At 34.7% G+C, this 22,073-nt stretch overlaps 1 protein-coding gene across 1 annotated transcript in view; it reads left to right on the plus strand.

Annotated features, from left to right (window-relative positions):
* Positions 1 to 22,073, plus strand: part of LHFPL6 (LHFPL tetraspan subfamily member 6) — a 286,250-nt gene that overhangs the window by 3,023 nt on the left and 261,154 nt on the right. The gene's annotated exons all lie outside the window — the stretch shown is intronic.

The following is a 22,073-nucleotide window of genomic DNA, read 5'->3' on the forward strand; positions in this document are numbered from 1 at the left end:
TCCCAGTCAGTATTAGATGTTAGAATGAGAATGAAATTCAGGTTTGCCAGAATCCAAGGTTAGCTCTTTACTTACTATGCTAATGGAAGCAGTTTAATCACACAGTCTAGTGACATTGTCATCACTACAAGGCTGACCACTGGAAAGAGAATTAATGTTAGAAGCTTGATTATAGCATTAAGATTTTACCCGTTCTTGAAGACCTTGCCATAGGCAAAGGAAAATATTCATGGAAATTATTTTTGATTTCTACCAGATTGGACATTTCTATTGATAAACACCAGAAAAAACTTTGTCCAGCAAGTTTTGCTTTGCTCCTTCTGATCATATGGTCTTAATTGTACATTATATGTTTTTCCACTGTGTTTTTCACCTCTATTCTTCAAGCTGACTGGCTGAGTCTGTCAGATTTGGAGTCTACTCTGGAAATATGGCATTCATAGATATAGCAGAAAACCAGGGAGAATGGAAAATTCTTCAAAGCATGTAACTTTGTCATGAAGGAAAAGTGAATTCTTAAGTTCTGGTGTGTTACTGAGAAGATCCAGGAAAAGCAAGCCAAGAATGTTTATCCCTTGAGTCTTCTTTTCATTCTCAGAATAGTCAATCAGCTTATCTGGTGTGGAACCGCTCAGTAACATTGTTTGAAAAGGTGGAGTTCTTCAGAGACTGCAAGGAACAGTACTGCAGAAAAACAAATGAAAGTTTTAAATGTGATATTTTCCACTTTCTTGGTTTTTATGCTGGTTTCTGATTTTCTTCTGTTGGGTGATAAAGAGAACTCGGGCAAATGGTAAAACCATTGTGGGTTTTTTCCCCATCTTTTTGCGATTCAATTTAACATTTGAACAAAGAGTAGGCTCCTTTGTAACTGGAACATAGATAGCAAAGTTGTTTCAGAAGTATACATAAAAGTTCTGATTCTTGTAAATGCCTCATTTTTGTAGGCATTTTTAAATAGATGGGACCACATTATTTTTCTCCACTCATAAATGGGTTGATTTTGGCACGTCACCTGGATAAAGAAATATGACTTTTCTTTTTTACAGTAAGTATTGCATTCTGTTCTCCTTAATTAGTACAGACTGTTACTCTTCCTGGCAGTAAAGGAAATTGCTTACAAAGAGAAATCCGTTTTCATTGATTACCTTTAAACATATCCAACTCTGAAAGACAGTAAGTAGTAGGTGAATCTAACCCATGAAATGCTCACATACTTATTCCTTTTTTAATTCACATATTTCCAAAACATGATAAGATAAACATTATTATTTTTGGAAAACAAAGATAGAAATTTATTGAAAACTTTAAAAAACTTAAAAAAAATTCTTTTTGTGATTACTTTTTGTTTGACTCAGATTCTGGTTAGAGTGAAAGACAACTGAAGTAGTACTTTGCCCTAAACAGTTGATTTTTCTATAATAAAGCTACCACTGAAGATGCAAGCTATATTAAAATTCTGATGATGATTTTGAAACCAATTCTGAGAATGTATGAGAGTTATTCTGATTCTATCCTCTTGAGGGCACAAGTAAGTAGACCAAGGGTTATCGTTGATAACAGTAACTTCAGTCCTTCTCCTTTTAAAAAAATCTGAAGTATTATAAAAATGACAAAGCTGTTCTTTATAGAGTGATCATCACAATATTCTTCTAAAACGGTAGACCATGCAAAAAGACTATTTAAAAAGTCTTCAACCTATAGTTTCTCAATTATTTAGTCTTTCTATTCAGGACTAATCTGAGTGACTTCATTTCAGGAAAATGGAAAACAAGTAAAAGAAAGTAAGAGGATGTGAAAGACAAGGACCTGAGTGAAAGATTTTTGAAGAGTATGCCCCATGGTAAACTAACATTAATAAAACCTGTGGCTGTGAAGCTTTGGAGATGCAGTCTACTCAGGGAGTATAAAACTAAAAGCAGATTTTCTTATTAAACTGGCTTGCCCAGAAGGGTTGTGTTTACCTAGAGTTAGGTAAACCCAAGATTTACTTAGACATCAGGAAGCAAGTGAATTTCACATGACAGAACCATTTCTACTTAACAACTCTGCCTGCTGTTTAGAGACTTGGCCCAGATGGTGTAATGTCAGAGAGTCAAACTTCTATCGAAGTGAGAATAAGATAAAGGGTGAAGCTTCAGCCTAAAATCAGAATTGTCCTGTTTTAGAAGGTTAAAGGTTAAAGTAGAATGACTGGAACCAGAGTAAATGCATTGAAAATTTGCTACCTGTTATAATAGAAACTTTTCTTGTGGTCATTGGCATGTGAATCTTAAGTACTTTTTTTCCTGCCATAGAAAATTAAAAAATATATATCACCATGGAAGCTGAGTACCATAGCAACTAAAGTTGCTGATTATGTGCCAGGCACTGGGCTAAATGTTTTACAATGATTATTTCATTTGATTCTTCAATAACCCTGGGAGGTGGATGCTATTATTTTCTCCATTTTACAGATGAGGGAATTGAGGCAAATGAGGTAACTTACTACCCCAAGGTAACACAACAAGTTACTATCTGTGGCTAGATCTGCACTCAGATCTTCCTGATTCGAGGCTCAGTGCGCCTACCGGCTGCACCAAGTATTATGAGCCCTAGAATGAGAGATTTTAAAAGATAAAATGATCAATGCTTAAAAGTCTTATTTTTAGTGGAAAAGCTGATGTGTACAACTCAGTGATGATACTGTGAGAAAATTGGATATAATTCTCTTCTCCCTCTTTTGGTTTGATATGTGGCATACAATATTGCTACATGTAGGAAGTGCTTCACTTGAGTTTTCATTAAGAAGAAATTTCTTCATGATACACATTGGATTCTTTCATTTATGTTGATTAAAGTCTTCATTCCTCTACTTAGTTTCCTTTTAATTCTATGCAAAAAAGATGCCAAATGAAAATACTGTTTTGAGGAACTAAGGACAGTGAAACTTATTAAAGTATTCTGCAAAAGAGTTATGATGACTGGTGAAATTTGGCATCTGGTGAGTGAAGAGGTCTGGATCTGAATTTGGGGTCTCACCTAAGGATAATTGTGGTACAGTGGTGGGAAGCATAGTGAGTGTGCCATGTGTTTCACCTAATTTTTTGTTAATACAGTATTATGATTTTTTCACTTACATATTTACATTATATTTGGATTGGTGAAGGAACAACCAGTTAAAAAGAAGATGATTTCTGGGCTAGATGATGCATTGTTTAGTTTTTGAGGTTATCCAGAGCCCAGTGAAAACATCTATAGAAGCCTTAGTCAAGGGAGGTCCAAGGGAAATCAATATCATATATACATATACATTCATACACATACAAACACATATGTATGTATACATATAAAATGTATATGTATATGTAAATATATGCAATTATTATTATTATTATTATTATTATTATTATTATTAACATGAGTGAGCAACAATCCCTCTATATTCCAAGCCTGTTCCTTAATTTCCCCCTACCCTAGACACCTTTCTAAAACTAAATTGCAAGAGAGTTATGATTCTCCATAGGTAAAGGGAACCCCTACAATGAGAATTCATCACACCAATGAAATCCCAAGTCCAAACCAAAAATAAGCATTAAAAAAAGCACCCTGTCACATGGGTGAATTGTACCAATAGGCATTTGGAAATTATTCCCTAATTTTAAAATGAGCAGAGTGTCCTATAGCACATTATTTGGAAGACCTGGGTTAAGATTTTTCCTCTATCATCTGGTATGACTTAATTTAAGAGTCAAATCACTCAAATTTCTTGGCTCTTAGTTTTCTCTTCTATAAAATGACTGGGTTTGGGCTAGATTATCTTTATAGGATCTTCCAGCTAGAAAGTCCATGATTTGAGGTGACAGACACTTCATAAATATGTGTTCAGTTGAATTAATGTAAATGCTTGGAAGTAGAAGCAGTAAACATGTTAATAACTTAGCAGTAGGCAGAGAATTTCCAGTGCCTCTCAAACCACACTGTGTAGAAAATTGTCTATTCTACCAACACATGATTGTAGTGTAGGCATTCAATGGATAATCTGCAGACTAAATTAGCAGTAGTATGGCTATTTATTGATGTAATTTGCATTCAGTACAGTTGACTGCTGATTGCCTTGATTTCAGAGCTTAGTTATAGAAAGGACCAAGATGTAGTGAGAGTGAAGATGTTCATTGTGCATTGAGCATACCAAACTCTCTCCGTATTTGGGTACCTTACTTATTTTAGAACTAGCATCCCAACCACACTATAGAATATTGGCTAAACCAAACCTAAGCCCACTTCTGCAACTGTTGTTTGCATTGTGTCTCTTTACATCAGATTGTGAGCTCTCTGAGGGAAGGGACTGTTACGCTGTGCTTAGCATAGCACCTGACACATGGCGAATACAGTAAAGTCTAATTGATTTCTCTTAACCTGGCTTTTATTTTAGTTCTTGCACTCTTATTTACTGTCTACCTTTTGGCATATGGTCTGAAGTGTTAGTTTTAAAATGAAAAAAAAAAAATCTCTGTACCAGTCATAAGAAGTTGTAAATGGAGAGCCTAGAAATAAGATTTTAATCCAGTTTGCATTTGGAAAGAATGAGCCACATTGCAAGAATGAAGCCTGAGGGAGATGCTGACACTTCCATCCTTGAATCCTGCTGGTTATAGTAATGCCAACCCACATCAGCCACTTCTGTCTTGGAATAACAGAATAATTAAGGCAAGAAGGGACCCTGAGCCCATACTCTTGCCTCTAGGAAGAATTAGTCTTAAACCACTTCAGATTGATGAGAATCTCTCCTGGTCTTAAAGATTTCTAGGGAAAAAGATGACACATTTTTCCTCAGTAATTTGCTCTCAGGTTTCACAACCCTTAGTTCCTTGGCCAGTTGACTTCCCAAAGAGAAAGCCTTTGTTCTACAGTCACAGATTCCACCTGTGATACTAGGCAGCTGTGTCACAAATGTGTGGGGACTGAGTTTGAAATTGTGTGTGGATTTATAGTACCCAATACTGGGGGTAGAAAAATAGACTCAAACCCAAGTCTCACTAATAGTGGATTGGAGGCATTGTGTTTTTTGAGGAAGAACAACATACTTGGTTTAAAGTTAATAAATTTAGACTATATTAAAAACTAAGGACATATTTTAAACTTTAAACTCTAGAGTGGGGAAAATGAATTCATATCTGGTCTGTGACACTTCTGTCTATGTGGTTAAGTGGACAAGACAATTAACTTCTCTTTTCCTATAATGTAAAATGGAGATGATAATAGCAGTCTCCTGGAATTATTGTGAGCATCAAATGAGATAATATTTATAAAGTACTTACTATATAGTAGACACCTGATACATATTTCCTCCCTTCCTTTATATATGTTTATCATCTCTTTCAGACTTGGAAATTCCTTGAGGATGGATAATGTGTTTGGTGAACTTTTAATTCAGCAAAGCATAAGATTTTTCATGTGTGTTAATACATGATATTATATTTTGATAATGTGTGAAAACAATTGGTACCACCTCCACAATATTCTTCTTATAGAGTAGCATTTCTTATTTCTTGGTCTCCCACAGCTTCACTGGCTTTCCCTTGCCCAATTCTAATTTTCAAAGAGTTATTTTTGTCTTTGAGACTCTGTATCTTCTTTTCTAGTTGGTTAACCTTTTTTCCCCCCATAATCTTGTTTTTCTTAGATGGTGTCTATTTATTTTTAGTTTTTCCTCAATGTCTCTCATTTAATTTTTAAATTATTTTTTAAGTTCTCTGAATTCTCTCTGGGCAGGGAGCCATGTCACATTACTTTTTGGAGGTAGAAGCTTTTTTTACTTCAGTGTCCTCCTCTGAAGGTGAACCCCACTCTTCCCTGTTCTTATAGTATGCTTCAATGGTGGGGTGGGGTTCTTTCTCCTTTGCCAGTTTATTTTTTTTTAATAAGAGGTAGTAATATAAACATTTTCAATAATGGGGCGGGGAGGATGGTGCCTCTAGTTTCACTTGAATTCTCTCTTCTGACTTGCAACCCCAAACTAGAGTAGAGAGTAGATTCTCCTGCAAGTGCCTGCAGCCAGTAGCATCCTACTCCACTGCCTCTGCACTTATCAGGTGCTGGTTCCTTCTCACTCAAGGCTGAATCTTGCAGTACATTTAGGCCTAGCGTTCCTAATTAGTTGAAGTTCTCTCATTCTTCTAAGACTCAGATTCTGACCCTCCATGCTGTCTAGGAGGTGAAAGTTTCTGTAGTTCCTGCTGAAGCTCCAACCACTTCCAGACAGCTCCAGGGGTTCCAGAGGTGTTTGCACTTCACCTGAGTTAATCCCTGGTCCTGGGTCTGTGGATCTTCTTGGGTTGTATCAGGAGGACTCCTATTCTGCCCCACATCTTTTTGATTTTTCACCGTTCTATGTTCTCCCTAAGGCACAAATTTGTTCTATTTGTAGGGGAAATCTGGAGAGCTTGAAATTTATCTTCCTACTCCACCATCTTCCCAGAATCCTCCCTCTAGAATAATATTTCTAATGTGTTTTCTAAATTTTAGTCTTATTTGTGCTGCTCTTCCTTGTATCTTTACAACCAATGACATTATTTTGAAGTATTGATAACTAGAATTTAATGTAATATATTTGAATTATATATGGTAGAACTCTTCCCTGTCTACCCCCAACCTCCATATAGAATGTTAAATTATTATTTATCAGGTTCTTCCATTATTTATTACTTGACTAATCAGAATAATAGGGAGAGCATTTGATGATGAAAATGAGAGGACAGCAAATGGAAGAAAAATGGAAAAGATCTTTAAATAATATTATAAGAAGATAGAGCAATTATGCATGGACTTTAACATCTCAGGCCTGAGTATGTTTAATCAAGGCAGAGAGATGGAATTGAATAGAATAATAATAGTATTTAGCCTTCAGGCTTGTGAGGAAAAAGTAAGAGGTTTGTAAATTATTTTGTAAAACTTTAAAGTGCTACATAAAAGCTACCTATTGCCAACACATACCTGCTCTGCCATCTAAAATTGTTATGAGAAAAATCTGTACATATGTCCTTGTTGAGAATATTAACCAAAATTGTTTTCTTAAAATGTAGGTCTGATCATGCTACTCTCCCACTCAATAAACTCTAGTGATTCCTCAAAAATTACTATTACTTCTAGAATCAAAAGTATTCTCCTCTGTTTGGCATTTTAAAGTTCTTTTTAACATGGCCCCATTCTTCCTTTCTGGACTTGCCTCCATATTCTGTGATGCTGACCTTCTTTTTATTTTTTAGACACAACAATCCATTTCCTGTTTCCATGCCTTTGCCCTGTCTGTTCCCCTACGCTTGGAATGCACTGTCTCTTTTTTCTCTGCTTCTCCAGTTTCCTTCAAAGCTCCCCCTTCTACTTGAAGTTTTTTTCTCATTCCCACAGCTGCTACAGCAATTGTCAGATGGGATTTTCCAAACAGTGGTTTCTACAGTAATAACTTTCAATACATTGAAGGTCTACTTGTCCCTCATATGTAAATGGTAACACATTTGCTTTATAATTTCTTTAGACGTTAGCAACAAGATAGTATTGTTCAACATGAAATTTGCTCTGATCCCTTTATTTTCCAGCTATATTTATTTAGAGTGGTACCTCAGTGTAATAGATGGAGAACTCACCTTAATGCTAGAAAGACAAAAGTTCAAGGCCTGTCTCTGACACAAAGTGGATGCCAGACTTTGGGTAGTCACTTATCTTGTGTCTATTAGCTGTCAGTAAGGTGATCACCTGCATTGGAAGAGAGAATTTCTTCCCTTGGGAGTTCTTAATTCCTGTGAAAAATCAGTTGTCCATACTTGGGCAGTCATTCTCTTTTTCACATCATTTGTTTTTACTTTTGGAGAAACAAAAATAAATCAAAGCAAAAGATAGTAGACAAAGTGCAGGACTTAGAATCAGAAAGATCTAGGTTGGACTTGAATGTAACATTTATTAGCTATGTAATCATGAACAAGACACTCAACATTACGTATCTCAGTTTTTTCATTTGTAAAAATGGGGATAAAGGCCCTGTTAAATATCTTTTCCTGAATTGTTTTGAGATTCAAATGAGGTAATTTAGGTGTTTTGTAAACCTTAAAAACCATATTATATAATAAATATTACTTTTATTATCTGTTGAAGAAATAAATATGAGGAAATGTTTATTGAATTTCAAACTATTCTAGTAGCAAATTTAAATGTCACATTTGTGATGATTTTCTCCTTTGAATTCTCCAGAATGATTTTGGTATGACCCTAGTTTCCTATGATTATTTCACTTTGCTTTTTTCTGAACAAAAACATGTAGAGAAATTCTTTTGATTTTTAATGTTTTTCTTTTTATTGCCTCTAGTTAGCAACAAATGAGAGTAGGAATTATTTCATCTTTGTACCCTGTAGATAGTAAGAATTTGATGAATGTTTGTCAATTTCTTGATGAAATCATAGTGATTTTTACAACCGGCAATTCTTTCCACTGCATGATACTACCTCTTTTCCTAGGCCATTTAAAAAACAAAACAAAACAAAACAAAATGTGTTGTTCTATGATACAGTGTTGATCAGCTATCTTGCAGATTTGTGCTGTGCAATACAAGGGAGTTCTAAGAAATGTAAATGATAAGTGAAAATTCGTAACTGATTTTGGAAAAAAAAAAACCAACCACCTCAGAGCACGTGCCTTATTGATAGTGTGTTTAAAGGGTCACTCTATAACATCTCAAGATACATTTTAAAAATTGCAGACAGAACAAAGCTGTCATTGTTGAATTGTGAACACTTGATCCCTCTAGCTCTTTCCACATCTGCCTGAATATCTTACGGTACAAGTTGTTTGTAATTTGTCTGAGTGGCAGAGCATACCCTATAGTACAGTATTTTTATTAACTAGATGTTACCGGTCTCTAAGGAGAACTTTACTCATTAACTTGCTAGTCCTATTTCACTTCACTTGGGCAAATGGCAGATGTTCTTATTTTTACAGATGTTTGCTACTCAGGTATTTGTAAAATATCCACCCCTTCATTGCTGTTCCTTGTGTATGTAATACATTCCACATCTAGACTCTAAGCATTTTTATTGTCTGTCCTCCTGTCTCTCCTCATTTCCATGTCTAGCTTTCTTGTCTTCCTTCAAGTTCCTTCAAAAATCCCATTTTCTACACCTAACTTTTCTTAATATCCCCTTAATACTAATGATTTTCCTTTGTTGATCATTCCTAATTTATCCTGCTTTTTTCTTATTTGTATGTAGTTGTTCACATGTTGTCTTCCCCATTAAAGCTACATGAGAACAGGTACTATTTTTTTCCTTTCTTTGAATCCCCAACATTTAGTATAGAGCCTAGAAAATGATAGCAGCTTCTTCCATCCAGTGACAATAGCCTCCTGGCTGTTGCATGTTGCTGAGAAGAGCTAAGTTTATCATAGTTGATCATCACAAAATTTGTTATTGTGTTCAATAGTCTCCTAATTCTGCTCACTTCACTTAGCATCAGTTCATGTAAGTCTTTCAAGGCTTTTTCTGAAGTCAGCCTGCTCATCATTTCTTATAGAACAGTAGTATTCTTTTACATTCATGTACTACAGTTTGTTCACTCAGTTGCCAATTGATGGATATCTGCCAATTTCCAATTCTTTCTCTGGCTTCCTTTGAGTCCAAACTAAATTCCACTTTCAATAGGAAATCTTCCCCAACTCCTCTTAATTCCAGTGTCTTCTCTCTGTTAATTATCTCCTGTTTATCCAATATAATTTATATATCCTATATAATACTTGTTTGGATTGTCTCCCCCATTAAACTATAAGCTTCCTGAAGGCAGAGCTTCTTTTTTACCTTGTTGTATCCCAAGAGCTTAGCACAGTGTCTGGAACACAGTAGGAGCTTAATAAACATTTTATTGTTTATTTTGTTTATTGTTTAATAAATGCTTGATTTGTTTATGTTAATAATTTATTAGTTAATTAGTTAATAATGATCAATTGTACATACTTATTCATTTAATCATTTATTCATTTATAAAGTATCTTAAGATTTGCAAAGTGTCTTGCATGTTTACCTCATGTTATCTCCACAACAACTCTTTGAGGTAGGAGCTATTGTTATCCCCATTTTACAGATGAGGATTCTAAAGCTAAGAGAGGTAAAATGACTTGGCCAGATTTCTAGGCCTAATAAGCATCTGAAGTAGGATTGAATGTAGGGCTTCTTCACTACATGTTTAATATGCTACCTGCCTCCACTATCTATCTCTCAAAAACAATACTGTGTCTAAGAGAAAGGTGCTGATTGAGCCACAGTAAGCCTATTGATTAATAGAGGGGTTGGAAATAGTTTCACTCAAAAAACAAAAAGGATCCAATCCGTTGATTTCACTAAATTCTCCCTGGAATAGGGTTCCAGTCTTCTAACTTTAAATTTTTTTCAGCTTTTTAAGGTGAAATGCTAATCTTTCAGGCAAATATTTATTCATTATTAATAAAATGATAAAGTGATTACATTGGCATTTAGGTACTGTTATTTCTTTCCCCCTCACACATGATAACAGGATTTAGTCTATTGATCAGAAATACACATGATAGGAACATGAATAGACATTTGTAGCATGTTGCAGAACATCTGGGAAATTGCCAAAGCATCTGGGGAATAACAAACATACTGTCATTTTTGTTTCAATGGAACAATTTGACCTTTTACTGTGTGAAGGTTGAGTGTCCCAATGCAAAAATTCTTTTATTATAATACTTTATAATAAGCCTTTGTTAAGTCAAAAGATAATTCTAAGGGACTGTTTCTGAAATTACAAACTAAGAATTTCGTTTTCTTTTTAGGAGTGCTATATATATATATACCTTGCCTTAGCAAAATAATACAATGAAAAATTTGATAAATACATAAATCACAAAAAAGATAATAGATTTAGAGGTGGAAGAGACTATCAATGTTAACTAGTCCAAACTCCTAAATTTTTTTTTTTTTTTTTGGCTGAGGCAATTGGGGTTAAGTGACTTGCTCAGGATCACATAGCTAGTAAGTATTAAGTGTCTGAGGCTAGATTTGAATTCAGCTTTTCCTGACTTTAAGGCTGGTGCTCTATCCATTGCACTACCTAGCTGCCCTCAAACTCCTAATTTTGTAAGGAAGAAAATGAGGCCGGGAGAGAAGAGATGATCTTTCTAATGTTACATAAGATAGTGAGAAGAAAAACTGTAATTTGAACCTCTTTCTCCTCTTCCTCTTTCTCCAAATCCTTTGCCCTTTGAATTTCACTACACTATTTCCATTATGAAATTGTAGATATTGTAGATCAAACCAAGCAATCTAAAGATGGTTCATTTTTGTAATATCATGAAAATTAATCAGGTTTTGTCAGGTATTCGGGCAAATTCTAATTTAGAATTAATGTAGATCATTCTTGGCTAGAGAAACACATTTTACTTTCAAATCATCTTATAGAGAGTCAGCTTGGTGTAATGGCCAGAGATTTTCAGTCAGAACTGAGAAGACCTGGGTTTGAGTTCTGTCACTGACATATAATGGCTGCAAATAGTTCACCTTGTCAATGTACAAATAGCTCACCTTGTCAGCATGCTAGGCAATTGTGTTAGGTTAGAAATTTCAGAGAGGGTGCTAATCTGCATCAGTGGAGGGATTTTTTCCACCTTCCAGGAGTTCCCTCTTTTGATGAAATCACAGTTGGCTATCTTATTTTATGGGTTATGTGAGTAAGTACTTAAAACTTAGCTTGCCTGAACTTATATTTGATATCTTGATCTATATAAAGGACAAATCAACTATATAAGCTTTATTCTTTAATTTTCCACTTTGTCAAAGTAACAAACATTTTCTGCACATTATATTTAGATTAATATTTTTAATTAGAAGGCTCTGATCACAGCATTTCTTTGCTCATAAAGCATTATTCACTTCCAATTATTACTGAGCTGACCATTCCAAATATTCTGTGGGTCGATTTTGGAACTTGATTGGTGGCAGATTGGTATCATTGTGGATACAGGGATCAAGAAACTGCACAGAGCTTCTGTGATAATGAAGATAATTAAGAAAGATTCCAGCCATGGCTACTAGAAGGGAATCTAAACAAGAGGGTGGGTCAAAGAGCATGGATTAGACAGTAGAGGAACCCAGCAGGTTGATGGAGAAGAGTGACAGTAGGTCAGAGGCCTAGGAAAAAGATATTGGTATTAGGAAGATCTGACAGGGGGCAGAGACCTCACCAAAGAATCTGTGGTTTATGGTAAGAACTCAATAACTGGGGGAACTGATGAAAGTGCATCAAGATGCTAGTCTTAGTTAGAGGAAATGAAAGATGAGATAGCGGCTTAGAGAAAGAAGATATGCACCTAGAACTGGGACTGAGCCCCACAATGCAGGACAAGCCAAGAGTCCACTCACTAGAACTAGGGAACAAAGACAGCAAAGATGACTTGATGAGAGACACTGGCACAGGACCACTCATCATGGCATGCTTTCCTTGGAGAAGGTGCTGTGCTTTATGAGTAAAGTCGAATTGAATTAGCTTAGAAGAAATGCAGGATATGCAAAGTTCGAGACACTACCCCAAATGTTTATAGGAACTATTTGTGTCCAACCTGGGGCAGAACAATCTGAATAGCCACAGACAGACACTGTAACTTGACTCTAAGGAATATTGTTTTGGTTCTCTTTGAGAATGAAGGACAACAATCAATGGATTGGAACACACTATCTCCTCTTATCTCATTTGTCTAGCTAGGAACCAGATTGGCCTGGGTTGGGGCTAATAATATTTAGTATTTACACAGAACTCTGAAGTTTACAAAGTACTTTAAAAATATTATCTCCTAGGAGGTAAATGCTTTTATTATCCTAATTTTTACAGCTGAGGAAACTGAAGCAGAAAGCAACCAAGTGACTTATTTAGAGTCACACAGCTAGTAAGTCTCTGAGATTTGATTTGGACTTGAAACTTATTCTAGGAGCAGAGTTGTATCCTATAGGCCACAATGTAGTGAAAGCAACAGATATGAAGCTAAGTGGTCTTTTCTGTAAAGATCTGAGGTAAGTTGCATCTAACTAACTAACTAACTAACTAACATCCAACATGAATGGCCTTTACAAAATCTCAGACAGCTTTTTTGACTTATTTATTCCCTGCTGCTCTAGATCCTCGTCCTCAGCCTGGGACAATACTACCAATAGATTTGTTGGTTGATTGTTGTCCTTCATTCTTAAAGAGGACCAAAATGTCCTCTATATATCATTTATGGTGTTATAGAATTATAGTATGTCTGACGGTGACTGATCAGATCAACATGAGCTTGAAATGCTCTGCCACAGGTCAGACACAAATAATCCCTACGGACAGTTGAGGTAGCTTCTCTAACTTTGTGCATCTCGAATTTCTTCTGAGCTAATTTAATTATACTTTGCTCATAGTGCACAGTACCTTCTCTGATGAGGGGAGGATATGCTAGGTGGTCCTGGGCAGTGTCTCCCCTGTCATACAATCAGTTCTAAAGTTCTTAAGACAGAACTTGAGAGTGTCCTTGTATCACTTTTTCTGACCATCTTATGTAAGTTCTTCATCAAATAATCTTTTTGACATGTATATTTGGCATTCGAACAATACCAATAGATTATTTAAAATCTTATCTGCACTCTTTTGCTCCTTTTGTTCTACCTTATAACAGGTTATTCTATGTTTATTTTTCTGTCCTTCTTTAGCTAAAATACAAGTCCATCTTCAGTTCAGGGACTGCTCTCCACTCCACCCTCACCCCCAATCCCATCACTCATCTTAGTATCATTGTAATATTTTATTCTTAACAAAATTTTATGGCAGTGAGTAAATAATTAAGTATTTATATAAATATTCTTAGAGAAAAAGAAAACCAAATTCTGTTTATTTCTTTGATTCTTTCATGTCTGTGCCTTACTTCCTCTTCTAGATTATAAGCTCCTTAAAGACAAGAATGGGATCTGACTTATTCTTGTTGTATTCATTGCTTTATTCCATATCTTGACTTTATTGTCTTATTCCATACCATAGAGCTATGGCCATCTCCAGGTGACTTTGTATAGCCCACCCTCACTTAAATCCAACTCACTTGCATGTAATGGAATCAAATCTCTGATGTCATTGTCCTTGCTGAGAATGAGGGATAAATAGCAGCAAAGAGTCTTACATTTATCAAGTACTTGGTGGTTCCTGATTGATGAATAAAGACACTTATAATGGGAAGTTTTACTCTTGAGTGTAAATGCTGGGATTTCTGCAGCAGTCACTCACTAAGCAGCATTATATAAGTCATCTACATTCTCTGGGTCTCCTTTTCCTTGTTCCTAAAAGGGAATGATCATAATAACAAGAATACATTTCATTCCCAACTTGAAAGAAATTTTGTAAGATAAAATGTAGTAATCCTGTCTAGGAGAAAGCACTAGGGATGTAGCATAAATCCAGGGTGATAATATAATATATATGCATATATGCTATATGCATGGATACATATAATAACAATATTTCAATAGATTTACTATAAGGCCATCTACTATGTGGATCTGAATTGTTGTAAAAATGTGGTTATTTACAAATGATATAAGAATTCTGGAATGATGCTGGAAGATCATATATCTGTCCCAGACAAATTTGTAGTTGTGGTTATATGAAGAACCAAGTATTTTTTTTTATTCTAATTTTTCCGGAAACTTTCAAACAATTCTTAGAAATACATTTAAATCAAACTATCTACATTTCTGCTTACACGGTACTACTTTGAGCAGCTTGAAAAAGCATATGAATATTACTGACTAGGCTGTTTTCTTATGTGAATAATTCAGCTTTCAGAATTTTTAATAATTTTGTCTAGAGCTTTGTGTCTTCAAGTGCTTTGCACATGGGAGAATTTCATATAAATAGTTGAAATAGACATTTTGGAACAATGAAATTCTTTTATCACATAAAACCAAATGATATCTTCTTCTCTGTTTTGAAAGAAGGAAATTCAGAATTGTGTTAAAACAAAAACAACAACAAAGCTCCAGACATGACTCTTCATTTCATAAACAAAGTATGACATTTTCAATCATATCTTCATTTCACTCATACAGAAACAAATGAGTTTCATATTTCATCTTGCTTATCATTTAAAATCAGTGTCAGAAACCTGAAGTAAATTAGTTCCTGAGCTTGGGGAGCTGATAGATTGTTATCACATTTTATGAAAGCTGTGGTACATCTGTACATAGAAAGTAAAGCAAATATGGAAACAGGTTCTCTCTTGATTGTTATCTATGAGTTAATGTTATGTTCAATGAGCCAGCTGTATAAAGGGCTATAAAAATTAGATTTGTTGTTGCATTTTATGCAATTGATAGCTTCCATCTATTTGGCTTGTCAAATTATTAAAAAAGGTAGACCTTTCAAGCTATAAGCTTCTTTGAATTTGTGATTAAATTAGAATTTGGATATTTAATTAGTGAATTTTACCATAAGCATTCCTTGGTGGCTCTGCCAAGTGTAAGTAATAGCTTTCTTATGTGTAATTAGGTATTCCTTTCCCAAAGCTTCACAAAAATCCTTAACAAAAGATTCCTCTCATATAATTTTTATGTTCATTCTCATCCTCCCCTTTTTACAGAGAGTGTGGCACAGTGAGCCCGCTGTAAGTGTGATGATAGTTCATTCATACAATTATCTTTTTCTGATTGTATCTGAAAAGGTAAAAAAGTATATTCTGGCAGGAGTGGACATAGCTTTTTTCTCATCCTTCACCTCCTAGTAGCCAGAACATATCATTAGTCTGCTCATATCATCTCTTCCTCTAGGCATACCATTTTACATAGTGTAGCATAATGGAATAGGCTTCACGGATTTGAAGTCAGAGGACTTGGGGATCACATCCTAGATCTCCCACTTGCTACCAGTTTGATTTTGGGAATTAACCTAAAATAACCTTTATAGGCTTCAATTTCTTCAGGTATAAAAAGAAAAGGTTTGATGACCACATATGGAGTCACTGAATGTGAAAGTCATACAATTTGACCATAGCAAAAGGTATCAAATATTCTATTGAGATGTAATTCTTTATGTAAAGGTAAATAAGCACATCCATCTTATTAGTATGCAAATTTTCTTTCATCTTTAATAAATGATAAAATTATGGATATACCAAAGAAGTGTTTTAAAATAAATTTCTTCATGATTTATTATCAGTCAATATTTTACTTATATTCCTATTTTATATGTCTATATACCCAGGGTTGTGTAAACATTTCTCCAATGAAAATGGAGTTGTGAGTGGAAAAGATTTAAGAATTTTTGAACTATAAGATCCCTCTTAGCCCCAAAGTGCTAATTTTAGTCTTGGGTGAATGGTGGAGAGCACCAGTATCAAGAAAACAAGATGTAGAATCATCTCTTTTTTTGCATTCAAAAAGAACAAAAAGTTCTTTTTGTGCTTTCTTGGTGCTTCAGATGAAGAGGAGAGGAACACTTTGAACTATCATTTATTGCAATTTAACAAACTGTAGAAGTTATTTTCTCTCTTCCCTTAGAGTCTCAGCTATTTATGAAGTTGTGTGAACTGAATATAGCTATTTACAAATATATTTTCCATACTTATAAAAACATTCTATTCAGTCAGCATAGAATTTCCTGGTCACTATGGAAGAAAATTGATGTTGGTAACTCACATTTACAATAAAAATAAAATATTTTAAATGCCTATTATATGCCAGAAATTATTCTAAGCAGTTATAAATATCATCTAAGAGGGCTTCCACCACCACAGTTCTGTAAAGTAGGTATACTCATTTTGTAGATGTCAAAAGTGAGGGATCAGTCAAGTGACATCTCACTAGAAAGAGTATTGGAGCTAAGTTGGAATCCAATTATTTCCTGTCTGACTTTAGGCTAGTCTAACCTCCTATGGCCTCAGTTCCTTTATCTTTGGTGCAAAGGGAGTTAGACTAGAAGGCTTCTAAGGTGCTGCAACCTCTAAATGATTGGATAATGTTGTAAGACTCATATACAGAACTTAAACTGAGATCATCTGATTCTGAGAAAGGTAATCCCTCCACTGAACCAAACAACTTCCTTTAGAGAGTTTGAAATGATAATGGACTGAACACCAGCTTTAGGCAAGAAGAAAAGGAACAGTTAAATGGTATTGATTCTGGTACTTACCCTGCCTTTTCTTATGAAGAGTTTCTTCACTTGTAGTAAATAGCAATGACTTTAGGATATATTGAGAAGATGTATGTTGAGGAGATTTGGGATACTGAGGAGATAGAAAGAAATGAAGAAGAGGTGGTTTAGTGCCAAATTATTTTTGTTGTTATTTTAAAATCCCATTGTCTATGGAAAAAATATCAAAATTATCATTAACTTTGAAATTAGACAATGTCTTTGTCCATTAGATTCAATGTAAGATTGCATATGATTAGTGAGATTTTACTAGAGAACATTGCCTGAAGGATGTGGTTCTTTTCAACAGTGAGGTGATTCAGGCCAGTTCTAATGAACTTGTGATGGGGACAGCCATCTGCACCCAGAGAGAGGGCTGTGGGGACTGAATGTGGATCACAACATAGCATTTTCATTTTTGTTGTTGTTTGCTTGCTTTTTGTTTTCTTCCTCATTTTTGATCTGGTTTCTCTTGTGCAGCATAATTGTGGAAATACATATAGAAGAATTGCACATGTTTAACTTATATTGGATTACTTGCTGTCTAAGGGAGGAAGAAAAAAAATTAGGAACAAAAAGCTTTTCAAGGGTAGATGTTGAAAACTATGCATATATTTTGAAAATAAAAAGCTTTAATTAAAAAAAGAAAGGACATTGCATAAGGCTGAGAAAGTACAAAGGGTTACTTAAATGGAGAGAATGCTAACATTAATGAAAAATTACAGATTGTTAAAGGATTTTTGAAGATTTGAATTTTTTTTTTTTTTTTTTTTTATGCAAGGCATTTGGGATTAACTGACTTGCTCAGAGTCACATAGCCTAGTCAGTCAGTAGCCCAGAGCTACTACTAAGTGTTGAATGGCTGAAGTTGAGTTTGAACTCATGTTTTCCTAACTACAGGATTGAGCCCTATCCACTGCACTGCACTACCCTCTACACATTGCTTTTTAATCACAAATGGTTCTAAAAACTTTCCTGCAAGAAATTCTCATAGAGGTATTTTTTAAAATTCTAAAATAAAATTTGCTACTTAAATTAATGGAACTAGAGGAGATCTAGAGGGTATCTAGTTCAACCCTATCACTTTACAGATAAGGACACTGAGGGAAGAGTTAAGTGATTTGCCCAGAGGCTGTAAGGAATAGAATCACATATGAACTCTAGTTGCTCTGTTTCTCACTGAGAACTGTTTCCACTTTCCCACATTGAAATACTTTTTCAATGGCCAAATTTTCATCAGATGTTTCTGCCTTCCACTTACAATGCTGTTAGCTTGTCTCATCCATCTGACAACTGTATATGATGCCAGTTTCTGAAAAGCCAATGTATTGGTATACCAGGATACAATAAATTGCACTCGATGGGAGCTGCTCCCTTTTCTGAAAATGAAATAAAAATCTAGGCAGGGAAGAATGTTTCTTTATGACATTCATTGACACGAAAGAATGTTGACAAGTCATGAGTAAGGGAAGGCAAATTCCAGAACCCAAGAGGCAATGGGAAAGTAGAGATGCACATAAATATTTTAGCTTTTTCCCCTCATGCATAAAAATGGTATTCTATTTTGATCTTTAGGTTGAGGAAAGTCAGTTTGCTTATCTACACACAGTGGCTATTCTGATTACAGCACCCCTGGTTGGCAACTTTTACAATTCAATTTGGCTTGCTGATGCCCTTGGCACTCAGTAGGTTTCATTAAATTTCACAGCAGTTAGCATTCATTCTCTGTGTGGCACCTTTTTATCTACATTTGACTCCAACGTAATTTTAGACAATTGGGCTTTGTCTGGAGTGCTTATTCAATAATAACCATTTGGTCCACTTGGAATAGACTTGGAAATCTGAATCAAGGGAGATTGTAGAATGGTGTAAAACATCATTAGAGAGAATATTTATATTTATCTGAACCTTAGCCCATTAGTTCATTTAAATGGTAGGTAATAGACTTATTTTGTGTATGTGTTGCAAGCTATTTTGTAGTTCTCCCCTATCCTTTTTGAGATAGTTCAGAATTTCGACTATATGATAAAATATAGTGTTTCAGGTTACTATAAATCAAACATATTTGAAATAGAAACTTTTATAGTTTGTTTTGTATTCTATATAGGTATAAGACTATGGTCTATTTTCCCTTGGAAAACTTATGAGCATGATTTCATAGTTAGTGTCATGATTTAGCTTAAAAAAACAAACAAACAAACTTTAACTTGGTTTCACAAAGGAAAGAAAAATTATTTTTTCTCATTTTCCCTCTTTTTTTTCGCTTCCCTCTGAAATCTTATGCTTAATTTTAAGAGCTAATAATAACATTCTTATACGATTGGTAGCATCTTTTATCTGTAACCACAGAGTGCTTAACAAGTACAGTTTGCCATCTGTCTGGTTCTGACCAAACAGCTCAAAGTTTCAGATTTTTACACAATTGATTGGCTAGACAGATCATGTAATCTGGAATTGTGACCACTTTTAGGGCTGCTGACCTTAAGTTCTGAATTTTCTATAGCAATGTCAACCAGGAAAGGCAGTTGTTAAGTTTCTATGCGTCTGACACAGTGAGAAGTATACCCTGCTCTCAAGGAACCTGCAGTCTAAGGGAATGGAGGAGGAGGTAAAAGAATGAGAGAATTTCTAACATTAAAAATAATAAGGAAACATGCACAGAGTAGAGTGTTTTATGTGAAGTACCTCCAAGTTGTTCAATGTCACTGGATTGCAGAGTAAGGATGAAAAGGTAGGAAATGTTATAAGGAACATGCCTAAATTCACAAAGATAACAATCAATAAAGCCATTATTTGAATTTAGGTCTTCAGACTCTAAATTAATTGCTCTTTCTTTGTATTACATTCTTATTTGGTTCCCAAATTGGCTACTTGTGAGTACTGCAGCTAAATGGGTAGCTAGCCTAAGAATATTATAGGCTGTGACTGAAGAACATTTTCCTTAGAAAAGATAACTGTCTCTTCTAAGGAAGTAGACCTGTAATTTTAATTTCATTAGCATCAATGGATAACCAACTAAGTTAAATGACCCAGATGTTGTATTTAATTAAACTCCCATTTTCAGAGACTGAATGTTCTGGAGAGATTTGCAGGTCTATCTTGAAGCAATTATCTTGAAGATTAAGGCTTCTTTTGAAGGAGTTTTGTAACTTACATGTCTGATCCGCATGGGACATTAGCAGAATAAAAACAGAAGGATCTTTCAAGGCTGTTTATGATTCTTTCAAATTGTAATGAGTATATGTGTAAGATAAAGATTTTTTAAAATTGACAATGGAATTAAAGAGGGCCCTAAACACCAACTAGTTATACAGTAGGTTCATTCAATAGCAAAGCATGATTCTAGAATAATTAAGTATTTCACTTTATTTTATCACTAAGTAATTACTGAAATAACCTCAAGGAAGAGGAAGTGATATTTAAATAACATGTGATGGTTCCAGATTACAGTCATTGACACATTGAGGTTCTTCAGAAAGTTGCAATATTATACAAGGTCATAATTATCTCCACTTCCAAATTGCACTTCAGATTATTAAAAGGGATGGATCTTTTTTTGAGAATGGAGTGCTTGAATTGTCATATGTTTGTACTCAAGGTTCTTCACTTGGTTTCATAAAATTAACTGGAGAAAGATAGGTTAGGAGAGACAATAGCTAGATGACAGTTCATTTAAGAAAACCCTGGGAGTTTTTAATAGATTGCAAGCCTCATTAATTATAACTTTATAGCCTAAATAATATAAAACTTTTCCTGGTTGTAAGGCCTTAAGAAAAGGGATTGGAGCTCCTCTTCAATAAAGTTCAAAACATTCCTTTTATAACAAGAATTATAACAAATTATAATGAGAGTGATCTAAAACACCAAGGGATTAAGTGATTTGCTCTGATTCACATAGTCAATTTGTGTCAGAGACAGAATGTGAACTCAACACATTTGTGTATGTGTTGCAAGCTATTTTGATCAACACACCTCCAATACTAATTTGACCAGTATTTTCTTTGAAATTGTCTCTAAATGTTAATGAGATTCTTTAAACTGAAAATATTATATGGTAGTGAAGAGAAGTAAAGTCAATAAGCATTTATTAAGTACCTGCAATATACCATGTACTATGCTAAGTCTCGGAAGGGTACAAAGAAAGGCAAAAACAGCCTTTATTCTGAAAGAGATAACAGTCTAATAAAAAGACATATAAAGAAATATGTATAAATGAGGTAAACTGTAGATAATCTCTTAAGAGAAAGCATTGAGTTTAAGGAGGATATAAAAAGGTATCTTGCAAGAAATACTTCTTTAGCTGAGACCTAAAGGAACTCAGGAAATCTGGAAGGCAGAGGTGAAAAGGGTAAGTGTTTCAGGAATGGGAAACAGTCAATGAAAATGCTTGGAATTAGGAGAGAGTGTATCATGTATGAGGAAAAGTAAGGAGGGTAGTACCACTGGATCAGGGAATGTAGATGGGAATAAGATGTAAGAAGACTGGAAATGTAGGAAAGAGTTAAGTTAGGAAGGAGTTTGAATGTCAAACTAGGTATTTTATATTTGATATTGGAGGTAATAGGGAAACAGTGGAGTTTATTGAATAGGAGGGGACATGAGCTGAGTGGAGGATTTATTTAGAGTTATTATTCTCTCTAACATCACTGTGCAGCAAACCTATAATTCCTAAAAAGCCCCAAGATAAAAATCAGAGGGAAAATAAGACATTTTCTATTAATTACAGTAGAATGGCAAGTAGGTACTTTTCTGGGCTAGTCTGAAATTGAGCCATACCACTTTAAGGAGCACAATGTTTATAGAGGTATAAACCCTAAGATATAGAATTCATCTTGCCCAATTCATAAATGAACTGAAATTTTCTCAGAATTCTTGAGAAGTAGGTATTCAATCTTTA

Source organism: Antechinus flavipes, chromosome 3 (assembly GCF_016432865.1).
Source record: "Antechinus flavipes isolate AdamAnt ecotype Samford, QLD, Australia chromosome 3, AdamAnt_v2, whole genome shotgun sequence".
In the NCBI taxonomy this organism is placed as follows: domain Eukaryota; kingdom Metazoa; phylum Chordata; class Mammalia; order Dasyuromorphia; family Dasyuridae; genus Antechinus; species Antechinus flavipes.